This window comes from Pinus tabuliformis, chromosome 7, assembly GCF_031772625.1.
Source record: "Pinus tabuliformis cultivar Carrire ecotype Pingquan chromosome 7, CPIR1, whole genome shotgun sequence".
Classification (NCBI taxonomy): Eukaryota; Viridiplantae; Streptophyta; class Pinopsida; order Pinales; family Pinaceae; genus Pinus; species Pinus tabuliformis.
Window position 1 is genome coordinate 2,080,228,378 of NC_142293.1, and position 12,731 is coordinate 2,080,241,108.

The 12,731-nt window shown below is 39.3% G+C and overlaps 1 long non-coding RNA gene across 1 annotated transcript; it reads right to left on the reverse strand.

Annotated features, from left to right (window-relative positions):
* Nucleotides 1-6,755: 6,755 nt before the first annotated feature.
* Nucleotides 6,756-7,384, reverse strand: LOC149256869 (uncharacterized). The gene is made up of 2 exons (XR_016266487.1): nt 7,298-7,384; nt 6,756-6,855 (listed from the first exon to the last, which is right to left on the reverse strand). It is a non-coding gene; the product is annotated as an uncharacterized LOC149256869 (long non-coding RNA).
* Between the last annotated feature and the right edge of the window lie 5,347 nt (nt 7,385-12,731).

Below are 12,731 nucleotides of genomic sequence, written 5' to 3' on the forward strand. Positions count from 1 at the left end.
ATGGCTGAGCATGAACTGATGGATATCATACCAAAAAATAGGAAATATACTTGGAATAACAGAAGACTGGGGCCAGGCAACATTATGGAAAGGTTGGACAGAGTAATGGTCAATGTTTCCCTTCTCTCCTCCTTTGCCGCAGGCCACACCAAAATTCTCAGTACCACAGCCTCAGATCACTTCCCCATTCTCTTAACGCTGGACTCCCACGCTCCTTTGGGACCAATTCCGTTCAGGTACAATCCCTTGTGGAGAGACAGTGCTGAGGCCGAGGCTATCATAGAAGAAACTTGGAAGCAACACGTCGAAGGTTCCCCAAATCATATTTGGGAAACAAAACTTCGAAACATAAGGAAGGCACTCAAGGATTGGGCAAAAGCCAGCTACCAAGAGCCAGAAAAAATAAGGAAAAAAATACAGCAGGAATTGGAAGAGATCCACAAACAAATAGAGGACCACGGATTCACTAATCAGCTGAAAAGTAAGGAATGGGAGGTTCAGGGGCAGCTAATTCAAATAAAGAGAGCGGAAGAGATCAAATGGAGGATCAAGTCAAGAGAATTATGGTTAAAGGAAGGTGATAAAAATACGGCATACTTCCATAAACAGGCCACAGCAAAAAAAACAAGAAACAATGTTACCACTATTACTGATAGTCAAGGCAGCCAGCATAATGACCAAGAATCTATAAAAAGAGCAGCCTTCCTCCATTACAATTGTCTCCTCACTGAAAATCAAGGAGACGCTGACTACTCGGCCTTCCTTAAGTATCTTCCGGGAAAAATCTCTGCTGAGGAGAATGACAGGTTAAACAGTGAAATAACAGAGGAAGAGATCAGAAAAGCCATCTGGACATTACAACCAGACAAGTCTCCAGGTCCAGACGGTTTCCCAATAAATTTTTACAGGGACCATTGGCACTTGATAAAAAAAGATCTCGTTAAAATGATGAAAGGAATCCAAAGGAAAAAGAAAATGGGGGGCTTCACAAATTCAACTTTTCTCGCCCTCATTCCTAAGGAAAACCGCCCCACTTCTTTCTCCAGATTTAGACCTATTTCTTTGTGTAACACTTCTTACAAGATCTTTGCAAAAATTATAGCAGCCAGGCTCCAGCCTCTTCTCCCTTCCCTTATATCTGAAAATCAGGGAGGCTTCATGTCCAACAGGCAAATTCATGACTCCATCACTCTGGTTCAAGAAGCTATCCACTCCAGCACATCTAGGCAGGAGAAAGGCTTCGTTCTTAAGCTAGATTTAGCCAACGCATTCGATCGAGTAAGACACTCCTTCTTGTTCGCCGTCTTGAGGAAAATGGGATTTAATTTTGACTTCATTAGTACCATTGCTGCTTGCATCTCTGGCCCCTGGATCTCGCCTCTCATAAACGGCCGCCCTTGCGATGCTTTTCAATCCTCAAGAGGGCTAAGGCAAGGTTGTCCTCTTTCCCCCTATCTTTTCATCTTGATGGCTGAATCCTTTAGCAGCATCCTTGAACACAACAGAAGAGTTGGCCTCATCTCTGGTATCAAGTTTGGAAACGGAGTGAAGAATATCAATCACTCACAATTTGCTGACGACACTCTGCTTATTGGTGGGGCATCCACAACAATAGCAAGGCGCTTTAAAAGCCTCCTCGATCAATTTATGGCGTGCTCAGGAGGAGAAGTTAACTTCCAAAAAAGTTGCATCTATGGATGGAACATCTCCAATCAAACAGCCCACAGTATTGCTAACATCTTTGGAGTTGCCTTCAAAGCAACCTGGGACCACTTTACCTACCTTGGGATGCCGGTCACCATGGGCTCTCTAAAAGCCACCACCTGGAATGAAATAATTGACAAAGTCAAAAGGAAGGTTCAGCAATGGGGAACTCAATGGCTTAACCCAGCTGGCAGATTAATTCTGCTCAAATCAGGTATATCCTCCTTACCTTTATACCGATTCACTCTTTATCAAGCTCCTGCTTCTTTTCACTATAAGCTGGAAGCCGCCCTCCGCAATTTTTTATGGCAAGGAGGGAAAAAAGAAAAAAATAGATTCAATTTGGTCAATTGGAAAAGTGTAATTCAATCTCCAGATAGAGGTGGGTTGGGAATCAGAGCCCCTAAAATTCTAAATCTCGCATTTGGGATTAAAATGGCTTGGAGGCTAATTAATGAACCAAAAGCCTGGTGGAAACAGGTCATTGAATGCAAATATCTCTCTGACAATAGACAAAGACTCCTTGAAACTGATATTCCCAACAGAGATTCAACCAAAATATGGCACCTCTGTAAGAAAGCAATCCCCACTCTCATTCAAAACACCTCAAAGATTCCGGGGGAAGGGAGCAGTATAAACTATGCCACTGATAAAATTATGGGTTTCCAACCTCTAAATACTGTTGAAGAAGCCATTCCCTTCATCCTCTATCTTAACAGCAAAGGCATACAGAGGCTGGACCAAATTTCTAAATGGGAAGCTGATACTGGAGCTTGGACTAGCTGGGACTTTCCAGTTATTCCCCCACACTTGGAATCAAGCTATCAAGCCCTCCTTAAAAATCTTCAGAACAGAGCCCCCATAAAAAAAGGAGCAGCAGATGGGTTTAGATGGGACCCCACGGGCTCAAGTTATACCATCAAATCTGGCTATCAATTCATTTGCAACAACACTTATCAGACCCCTGTCTGGAATCAATGGAGAACAATATGGAAATCTGAGGCCATCCCCAAGGTCAAATTTTTCATCTGGTTGCTGTTAAAGGGCAGAATCCTCACCTCGGAAAACCTAAGAAAGAGAGGGATACATGGACCTTCAATCTGCCCTAATTGTTACTCTGAGGAGGAAACCATTCACCATCTATTCCTTGATTGCATCTTCGCGAAGAAATGCTGGACCATCATGTCCAACTTGGGCAATATAACATGGCAGCCTCAGCAAGACATTGCAGAGACAATCCAAGATTGGAGAAGGAATTGCCCTTGGAAAGATAAAAGGAGCAAGATAGTCAAAAGAACTTGGGATATCATACCTCACAATCTTCTTTGGAAAATCTGGCTCACAAGAAACAAAAGAATATTTCAAAACAAAGAGGGCAATGTATGGAAGACATGCAGCAATGCTCACCTCTTGGCGCAGGAGACGATGGCAGCCAAATGCTCAGGAACAATTAAAGCAACAGACTATTCAGTTGAGGAGAGGCTCATGATCAAGCATATTCTAATTTGTTCAGGTCATCAACAGAGTATTCAGAGAACTGACAGACAGCATCAACATCAGACCAGGGATTGGGAAATTAGACTTCCAACCCAGGAATTCAAGAGGTGGATCCTGAGTAACAATTGCCCAATTCTATACTTTGATGGCGCCTCAAAGTCCAACCCAGGACCAGCAGGCGCAGGAGGTGTTATTATTGATGAATTAGGAGAAGAAATCTGCAACTACGAATGGAGTTTGGGGGAAAAAACAAATAATAATGCAGAGGCTCTCGCACTGTATCAAGGGTTGTTGCAATTAAAAAACATGGGGATTAGAAAAGCTCTTGTCTTAGGAGACTCCTCCATAGTCATTGGCCTCATGAACCATCACCGGAGATCCCCAAACTGTAATCTACAGCAACATATCCAACGCATCAATCTCCTCACCAAATACTTTGAAAAAATTAGATTCTGCCACATCCTCCGCACGCTCAATGGGGAAGCGGATAAACATGCGAATAATGCAGTTGGACATCCGGAAGGTGCATTGAGGCACAGTCACAGAGATTTTTTCAAGCCTCTGCCATGAAGCAGGCCTCCCCTGACATTGCCCAGGCACGCAGATCTTGCAAGCGTGTGACGGGCATGGCTACAACAGTCCCAGGACACCTGACAGAGAGTATAAAGCGCATAAACAGTCTCATTCAGGCCTTGATACAAAGAATAGCTGACATCTCGAGAAAAATCAATCACCTCAGCGAAGGACGGAAGAGCGATTGCACTGCTTCAGCGAATCGTCTTAGAGATTTAGGAAAAAATCTTAATAATACTGAGGATCCGATTTCTGCTATGCATTCAGGCCATGGTTGGTTCCGTTCCATAAATACAGGCAGAGGAAAGCAAAGACTTGTCATACATTACTATGAGCAAGAGCAGCTCCGCTGGAAAGAAGAAGGCGCACCTGTCCAGAGTCGAAGACGAACTCAACCTCTGGTATCGCCACTCCTTGCTTTGATTATCTCTTCTCTAATCCTTATCGTGGTGTTTTTCAGGAATAGGTTCAGTGGGAAGGTGAGAACTACAGTGCCATTTTTTCAACAACCTCTGTTATATTCACTGCATCTCTGCTGGCCTTCCCTCATCCTTCCAACTTGCCCCTTTAGCACGCCCTTCTCTGGGTCCTTCTCTATAATCTCCAGCAACTCCCCTTCAAGTTTGTGCACCATCATCCAGTCTCTTTTTTACTGCCCTTCTCTCACCCAGAACGCGAGAGCTGTTAGCTCGAACCCCTTTTGTTTACTCTCCCTAACCTTCAGCATTCTTCCTTCAACCCTGCGCATCACCATCCGGCCCTTCTTATTCTTCTCCCGCAGCAAAGAGGAGCTAGCTGCCCACCACAGTGAAATCGGCCCTCAGAGAACCCAAGCCCAGGAAGTGATGGATCGTAATGAGCAATGCTTTCATTGCCGTGACCTTCAGGCCGAATTTGAAGAGGTCAGAGCTCAACAAAGGATATTGGAAGATCAAGTTCGGAACATGGAAGCCAGGCACGCTGAACAGATCCGGAGCCTGGAAGCCAAATTTGACGAGCAGTTCAGAATTTTACACAGCAAATACCGCACAGAAATGAACCTGTTTCTCCACCGAGTTCACTCACTTCATGAGCAGTTCAACGCACTCAGCAATAGATGCATTCACGCTGAGGAATCGCTGGCAATCCTAAGGGAAATCATGGAAGAAAAGCAGAAAGATAAATCAACATCCTCAAGTGCAAAGCCAATGGAAGCAGACCAGAACCCAGAGGATTCCACAGCGAGAAAGATCAGTCGTATTGACATTGATTAACTATGTGCTGTAAATGCAAGTTTTGGTGCCACCAGTATGTCCGGATTTATAGTAGCAATAGATGTTTTTTAGCTAGAAGTTATAGAAATCAATTCAAGGACAGGAACCTCATGCTTTCTCCTTGGATTTGTAATGCTTTCGAAGCAACCTATGTATGGCTTCATGCCTTATCCCTTTTTTCAATCAATATATAGCAGCCGATCTTGTCAAAAAAAAAAAAAAAAAACAGACGCATATAAATATATTCATTTTAATATAAATAATATTAGTTAATCATATTTTTAATTTTTAATAATTATATTCAACAATATAATATTTTATTAATTATTTTTAATTTATTTTTAAAATATAATTATCATGTATAATTTTTCGATGTCTACTTTATAAGAAAGGAAACACTTCACATTTTAGATATATTGTCATTTCAATTCATAAACTATGACCATTCAAAGAATAAAACACGCATAACACATTTCCACACCGCCATTAGTATGGAACTAATAATCACACTCCGAAGCTTAAAAATGGTGCATAATTACTTCATACGTTGCAGAATTCCCAAACTTCAAAATCAACACAACTTCCGTAAAATAAATATAATGAGTAGATTTATACTCTAGATTTTAAACAACCAAATTTCAATCAGGAATCCCAAAGGGAAGATTTAACTCAGTCACTATTAGAGTTATTAAACAAGGGCAACTACGTAGCGTTAGTCCCCGCTGAATTTCAATAAATGTTGTTTTTTTTGTAAATGTTGTTTTCTGATTGATTGTTAATATTTTACAAATATATTGTAAATCACTACTTGAACAAGGAAAGAACATTTCCAGGGAAATAGATAGATAAATGAAAATTGTTTTTAGAAAGACATGTATTTATAAGAGAGAGAGCACTTATTGCTCTTACAATTAGGAAGATATGTATTTGTAAGAGAGAGAGTGTTGATGCGTTCTTACAATCTATTTTTGCAAACCTAAGTAAAAATAACTGAATTGGTCCATTCGAAGCATTGTGCCAGCAGAGACCAGCTCCAAGCATTGTGCCTGGAGAGACTATACAGTGACATTAACATTATTCCAATGGCAACTTAAACACGTAGTAAATATAAATATAATCCAACCTTCTATATATATATGTATGAGTTAACTACCATTAGAAGAGGCAAATAAATGACCCATCTAAGTTAGCCAATGAATATTATGGTAAAACAAGGGAGTGCCTATCAATATTAAGCCAACCAATGAACATTATGGTAAAATAGGGGAGTGCTTATGCTTTGCCAAAATTTATCCAAAGTTTTCGATGGCAATTTAGCTTCATGAAAAATTTACCCAAAGTTTTGTTTTTGACCTCTTATTGGAAACTTCACGTGTATCGAGGGAAAAATACATATGCAAGGCTTTTCTTATCCAAAGTTTGAAAGGAACTAAAATATTTCGAAAATAATATCCTAACTTTCTGTATCAAACACTTCAAGTAATGCTAATTTTGAAGAGCATTAAATATCAAAGATTAAATGTTTGAATGTTTGCGATCTATTTTATTAGATTAGTATGGTAACGATGTTGCTTTTGACAGCTTACCATTTCTTCACAGCTTGCCATTTGTTCTGGTGATAGCTCTAGCCAAGCCACCTACCAATAGCTCCAGCCACCTGTGACCTCTAGTTTCCACCGCAAAGATGTTGGTTCTTACCATAGAGGGAAAGAAATCGCACTCTGTAGGTTAGAAGAGAGAACAGTCCCCTTCTGTAGGTGCTTGAACAGGGTTTTGAACTCTGCAGATGAAGAAGTTTTTGAACCCTACAGAGGGAGAATTGTCAATTCTGCAAGCATTTGAGAACTGTCAATTATGCAAGCATTCGAGGAGAGGAGCAATTCTAAAGAAACTCAATGCCTGCAAATTATAGAAATTACAGCGTTAGTTATCGAAATACGTTTAAATTCCTTTATGAACACCATTTTATTTGAAGATAAGATTCACAAGTTTCTTATATTCCGCACGCGGTTCGAAACTGAAAGTAGAAAACAAATCTCACGAAATCAACTAAATTGATAAAATCAACCGTTAAACCTTTAGAATGTAGATTCAGGTGCAAAATATGTACATTCTCAACACTTTTAGAAATGAGAAAAAAATGAAATTCAAAGTTGGAGACAGCTATATCACGAAACAGCTATATTCTTGTGTGATTTTGAAACAACAAACACAAATGGTAAATCATATTCAAACATTTCAGGAGAATGATGAAGATATAGATCGCTTACCTACTAAAGGAAAGACATCGCTGGAATCAAACAAAAGATAATGTTAGAAGAAACTATGGTAATGATGGGAAGCTGCAGGGTTTAAGAAGCAGAGAGATGAAGGCCTTCGGAGACAAACGGACGTATATATTCATGCCACCGGACTTTAGGTATCCAATGACAACTCAGAGCTGGCCCCATGACAGTTGGCAAAGAATTCCTTTCACTGATTTGACTATCTCACCGAAAAGGTAAGGAAGTATTTAAATGGCCACGTTTGTCCACAAAACTATTGTTGTCAAAGATTAAATGTTTGAATGTTTGCGATCTATTTTATTAGATTAGTATGGTAACGACGCTGCTTTTGACAGCTTACCATTTCTTCACAGCTTGCCATTTGTTCTGGTGATAGCTCTAGCCAAGCCACCTGCCAATAGCTCCAGCCACCTGTGACCTCTGGTTTCCACCGCAAAGATGTTGGTTCTTACCATAGAGGGAAAGAAATCGCACTCTGTAGGTTAGAAGAGAGAACAGTCCCCTCTGTAGGTGCTTGAACAGGGTTTTGAACTCTGCAGATGGAGAAGGTTTTGAACCCTGCAGATGGAGAAGGTTTTATCGGGTGGAAGAAGCCAACAACGGTTCTATCAGGTGGAAGAAGCCAACAACAACCCTGCCACTTCCATGCCCATAACAGGGAGAACTGTCAATTCTGCAAGCATTTGAGAACTGTCAATTATGCAAGCATTCGAGGAGAGGAGCAGTTCTAAAGAAGCTCTTTCAGGTAGAATAAGTCAACAATGAACTTGCAGATGGGAAAAAACAATTTATTCATTTAAATTGGGTCACAGAAACTTACTAGGATAGGAAGAATAGGCAGATTTAACCTCCATGCTAGTGTCCTTCTGCTTACCTTCCAGTATATGATGCAAGCATGGTCACAAAAATAAATGGGCCCGCTAACTAGCTGTTAATTCCATAGATTTGGTACTATGTTCATTAAACTACTAAGAAACTATCATCCTACACAGGTTTGAAGCAAGTCGGTTTCCGAGGCGAATTTTGGTAAATTTTGGTACTCCTTTCTGTTAAATACGCTTGACAGCAATTTACATTCTACTATTTTTTCAATATTCTCTTGGCCTCTGCCAATCTTAATAATACTGCTCCCAATTCAAAACCCTTTTCCATTGTATTTATGTAAATGCACCCCCATCAAAGGTCACCTTCGTCAATATGTTGGTGCCCACGACGAATCTAATGTAAATTGGCGATGGTGCCCAGAATTCCCTGGTGTTAATTTCCATGGCATAGGTAAAATGTCATCATGATCTCAAATTCCAGAGCATTTCCCACCGCCACCCTAGAAAACAATGAAAACAACCCCACCCTAGAAGACAACGAAAACAAATTGATGCTTTGCATCCGGTCAACAAGATTTGCTTATAATATTTCCAATCATACGAAGTAAAAAGGAACCGAACAAGTGGAGAAATGGCTTACCACGTTGTCCATGTTCGCAGTGGTATAGTTGAGCTTTGCCATTATTGCATAAAACCCGTGAGTGTACCCAACTACTGAAAACGTAGGAAAATATGAAAACGAGAAGTCGAGCTCTCCGTTGGTGCCCAGGTTCAGTATTACGTCTGAGAAATATGGGGTATATCCTCCTTCCCACGAGCAGATGAGAGTTTAGTTTCCAAAAGCCCAAGTTATACCAACACGACAGGTTACCAGATACTACTCACGCCCTCCCAAGTGTTGGAACTCCTGTTGCCACTGCTTGTGCTGCACGATTTTCTTTCTATTAGAGCTTCTACAATAACTATGGTCTTTCCTGAAACACCTGAAACTTTTGCTAACATGCGCGAGTGGATGAACAATGTGTATGTACGAATGGATGAACAATGTGTTTGCTAACATGAATCTACAATGTGTTTGCTAACCTGAATATTTTTCTAACATGCACTAGTACATGAACAATGTGTATGTTGAAATGAAGAGAGAGTGGATGAACAATGTTTTTTCTTTCGCTTTCAACAGAATGAAGATAGAGGGCAGTGGAATGAATGTTTTTGCTTTCGCTTTCAATAGAATGAAGATAGAGGGTGGTGGAATGAAGAGATGTCGACAGCTGTAAACAATCATGTCAGTGAACGGTGACAAGTGTAAGGATGACTTTGTTTTGAGAAAACTTAGGATAAATTAAGTTGCCCACACTAAAATAACATCGGGGCAAGTGATGCGGGCAATAAGAGGGTAAATTGAAAACTTTGGTTAAAATTTTCTTGCAGAGAAAGTGCCCAGCATAAACTTTGGTTAAAGAGTAATTAACCAGTACAAATTGATGGTCAACGCGTGAATTAATAGCGAGTCAACTATCGATCGAACGCTAATAGTCCCTACACTGCCGTAGGCATGGACTAATAATTAGGAAAAATATGCTTCAAATTTTGGATAAAATATAAAATTCTAAATTTGAATTCACTTTGTTCTGAAAAAGATTTGAAAAACATAAATTAGGTGCTTTTTGTTTTGGTGTATTATATTATATTTTTCATAAGTTTTAATAATAATATTTTATTTCCGTTCATGCACTATTTCAACTTAAGCATGTCTTTTAATCACTAAATCCAATACATATATTTAGTTATTAAATTATTATTTTGCGTAGTAATAATATTGTAAAAAAAATGACCATTTAAATAATGATATGTGTGTTATAATTTAAAAGATTTTATTTTTCCAATATAATTAATTATATATATTTCTATTTGGTAAGATTTCTATGTTTATATTCAAGCACACTTAAAAGTCTCTAACTTTATGGAGAGCGTGATAAGGGTTTATAAGCCTCACGAGTTGTAACTGAGCTCTAATGCCAAATGTAACAACCTAGATTTAAAATATACAAATAATTACATCAAATTATATGATTAATAATCAACACACAACTATTTAATATAGAATTTTTTAAAAAACCACGAGTAGAGACGACTTAGTTGTATTGACGATATTTCTTACTTATGCTTAAGGAGTTGAATGTTTTTTGAATTCTGCTAACTGCAACAAAATTTTGGGATGACTCTCCACTCAACCGTAGGCTCAGCTGCACGTAATCTTTCTACAGTTGGTTACCCCCGAGACCTCAATCAATGTACTACTGCGAGAGAATCCTTTGTCTCGCAATACTTTTCTCCGAAAAGAATGCACGAAGAAATGATGTCTTTCATCTTCTTCATCGTCCATTAAATAGATCAAACAATGGAAAGGGTCTGCATGCACACATTCCATGTGTCAACATGCAACTTTTATTTCTTTATTTTAAGTTTTACTTAATTTAATATTTCTCTTAATTTAACTCTTTCTTATTTTATTACGTTTTATTTTTTGATAACTTTACTTCTTTTTTTACTATTTTTATATGTTAGGATATTCCGACACATAGGAAATAGTTAAGTTCAACTTGGTCTAGTATAGAGTTAGGTATAGAGTTAGGTATAGATTTAGGTAAAGTGTGTTTCTTTACCGTTGTACATTTTGTAACTTACAATCCGACGGTCACGATATGTAGTGATCCGACGGTTCACTCTCTCCTCGGTATTACCGACACTTGATCCGTGGCTTGACACCCGATTGGTCCATGAGTTCTATTTAAAGCGCATGGAGGGTCATTGTTCGGGTAATCCATCTATGAGAGAAAGCTTATGTAAATTTTCATTCTTTGATTAATAAATTGCCTGAAGTGGCCACGTTGGCTCAGGCCGTGGACTGTTTCCCTCTTTGAGGGTTTTAACCACGTCAAAAATACTGGTGTATTGATTTTAGATCTGGTTGTGAGCGGTGTCCTTTTGGTGTTCTTTCTGAGGAACTTACCTTGTAAATTCCTACATGGTATCAGAGCTATTTGAGGGCCGCGTCCGTTGGTGATCCAAATCCGAAGCCGGTAGAACTGCATGCGGCTGTCGTTTCCTAGATCTACTGTTTCTGACTGCTTTCAGGCCGAGAGGATTGCTCTGTTGTGTTCGGAGCATCTGTTCCAGTGAGGAACCCCTTTCGTTTCACGCGAAAAGGTTTCCGGTAGCCCTATCTGCGTCATTTTTAAGATCTAGAGGTATACAGTGTTTATCTGCAGTTTACTGTTATTTTCTCTCTGGTTATTTCAGTTTCTGTTTATTTAGCATTTTTTATTACCGGATCTATACCTTTCATTTCTACGTATGCTCTTTGCCCTGCGACTCTGTGCGATCTGGGCAAATCAGAAACAGAAAGGAAGTTTTTTTTTTTCTCATGTGTATGCTCTTTTCCCTGCACCTTAGTGTGATCTTGGAAAATCAGAAACATTGAGAAAAATATTTAGTTTCTAGCTAAAGCTAACTTCGAGCCGTAAGGTTCGTTTTTCTTTGCATATTCGTGTTGGGTTTTGTGTTTTTGTTTTGTAGGAAAAAAGAGCTTTCTCAAGGCAAGCACGCAACCCAAGGCACCCCCCCCCCCCCCCCACCCCTCTCTTTCTCTCAATTTTTTTGTATAGCTCAATTGGTTCAAAGTTATTTTAAGAGAGTAGAGGTCTTGGGTTCAAATCTCCATTTTGTGGAGGCGTTTTTTTTCATTCGCGCACTTTGCCGGCAACTTCAACAAATTTTTTTTCAAAAAGCCATAACTTCTTCATCCGGAAGCCTTTTTCAGAGCCGTTTTTTTTAAAACAGCCTAATTTTTCAAGATCTATCCATTGGAACACTTACTTTCAGCATCTTCAGCTTCAGTTTTTTTTTAAATGGAAATTCCATGCCAAGTCATTCTTAACAGCACTAACTACTTCCAATGGATATCCTACATGGAAGATTTACTTAGAAATAAAGGTCTCTACAGAATAGCCACATGCCAAGAGAAGAAACCAAAAGATGAAGACAAGGCTGCAAAATGGGAAAATAGACAAGATCAAGCACGTGGTTTGATAGGGATGTCCATTTCTCCTGATCTTAGATTCCATATTGCAGAACTTGATACTCCTCATGAAGCATTGGAACAAATCACTAAAGTTTTTGGGATTAAAAATGAAATTAGAGCCCATCAACTTGAAAATGAGTTGCTTACATTGGATCCTAATAATTTTTCTTGCATTGAAGATTTCTTGTCCAAATTCAAGACCCTTAGATATCTCTTGGAAGGTGTTAAGGTTAAGAAAGAAGATAGTAACCTTATTTATTCCATCCTTACTAAGTTGGGACCAACCTACTCTGTATTTGTTCCCACCTTCAACTACAAGGGAAGCTTTCATTTGTCAAGGAAAAGACTACAAGGCCCCTTCCTTTGACTCTTTTTGTGATTCTTTAATAAGAGAACAAGAAAAACTCTTACACCTTGGTCTTCTTAATCTTGGAAACTCTTCCAAGACAGCGTTAGCCGCCCAGCAGCAACCAAATTCAAAGAATCCTAAGAAGTCATATCCTAAAAAGAA